This window comes from Aplysia californica, unplaced genomic scaffold, assembly GCF_000002075.1.
Source record: "Aplysia californica isolate F4 #8 unplaced genomic scaffold, AplCal3.0 scaffold01336, whole genome shotgun sequence".
Lineage (NCBI taxonomy): Eukaryota > Metazoa > Mollusca > Gastropoda > Aplysiida > Aplysiidae > Aplysia > Aplysia californica.
The window spans coordinates 109,810-111,860 of NW_004798606.1; positions in this window are offsets into that span (position 1 = coordinate 109,810).

Genomic DNA, 2,051 nt, shown 5'->3' on the forward strand with positions numbered 1-2,051 from the left:
TTAGGTTTCTCCTTAATTAAAAAAATATATATATATATAAATGAAACCCACTCGCCCCTTCAGTGCCTTATACTAAAAAACCACCAGATTTAAAACAAAATAAAAATAAAGAAAGAAAAAGTTCGTAACATTAGATAAATTAGAAAGTGCAGACTCTGCTTTCACTTTCAGGGCAGAACTTCGGAATCCCATTCCTAACCTGCAACGGATTTGTTGCGTCTCGGTTTCGTTTCGCTTTCACCTCGGATCGGTTTCGTGTACATAATACTGTATGTGTACGCCGCGTAAATTATGTCCGGTCCAGCGTACACGTGCGACCCGGTTATCTGTCAGACTGTCAAAACGAGCGCAGTTAGCCCAGGTTGGGTAAGCAGTCCGGTAACACGGAAGCGCTACTGTCTCCCCAGATTTCTCCTGTAGGCGGAAGTGGTCAATGAGCCTCTTTGTTTACCTTAGCGGCGCCGGGCGAAGTTTCCGTCGCCGCGCAGACTCCGACACCCAGAGCTAGAAGGAGCTATCTGCAATACTAATAGTTTTTGACGTTTATTGTTTCGGAGGCTTTATTGTTTTGAGTTTTTAAAAAATAACACAAACGAACTCTTTTAGCATGAAGAAGAAAGGCAAAAAAGACAGAATATAGAAACTAAAGAGGGAAAGAAAAGAGCTCTGCTAGTGATGCGCAAACACCGGTAAACTTTAGTTAACATCCTTTATGCACACATAATACCAAGGAAGAGTTTCTTATGCAGGCGTATTTACGCCCTTATTGACGCAATCTATGTCATTTAAGAGGCCAGCTTCGACTTTGCCTTCATTGTTAAAGCAGATACAAAGGCAGAGACCGAGATAAGCTTATGGCGCTCGATAAAAAATCTCTCTACAAGGGAATCGAACTCGCGTCCATCCACTACATCACAGGTGCTGTTCAAGGGGGGAGTATACTTTCGAAGCTTGTACTGGGACAGCATTGACTAGTATTTTGATTTTAATAATAATAATCATCATATTCAAAGTTGTGCTCTCTGGTGGAATGCTCGTGCACCATGGAGCACACCTTCTGACTCTATTTGGATCCAAATTAAGGGTAAGTGGGAAAAGTTGCCTGCATTCGTCTATAAAGCGAGAGATTTTGCCCTTTGTTTGCCTTGCCAACATGATCCTGCAGGGCAGCGTCCAGGGAAAAAGGAGCAGAGGCAGACCGAAAAAAAGTTGGGAGGACAACATCAAGGAATGGACAGGCCTGGAACTCAAAGACACGCTCAGGAAAGCTGAAGACCGGAAGGAGTGGAGGAAGCTGGTGACCAAATCTTCAAAAGCTCCCCGACGGACATCAAGTCTACGGGATAAGTGAAGGTGAATGGTGCGTACTAGCACAACAAAGTAATATTACAGCGGGAGGTGCCGCTAAGCTTATTGACAATGGAGCCGAAAAAGAGCCTTGCTCTCGCTCGAAGATTTCTTCGTGGATTCCGCCTGGCCCATTAAGGAAACAAAAAAAAATCATCATCATAATCAATGATGATTAGCTTCCACTGAATCGAATATAAGTTAGCCCTACTATGCTTCAAAGGTCAAACTAACCAGTCTACCACATACATTCAAGAACTCATTGTATCATACACACCATCACGTGAACTAAGATTCAGTGGCTCTAGACTAATTTCAATACCTCGCGTGTCACTGAAGAAATAATGGTGAGAGAGCTTTTTCTTTTTCTGGGCCAACAGTTTGGAACACTCTCCCTCGTGATTTGAGGACTGAAATAAAACTTGATACTTTCAAAAGGAGACTCAAAACACATCTATTTAAGGAATATTTTAATTAATGGACAGTACCTTGCCTTTTCGCATGAGCATTTTTAAATGCCTGAAGAAAGAATGTTGCTGTCAAAATGTGCGCACATGATGAATTTGTATGGTGTTAGTATGAATGCGTTTTTAAATTCCTATGTACGCCTTGGGCTCATGTTGCGTGGAAAGGCGGGATACAAATGCTATTATCATCATCATCATCATCATCATCATCATCATCATCATCATCATCATCATCAT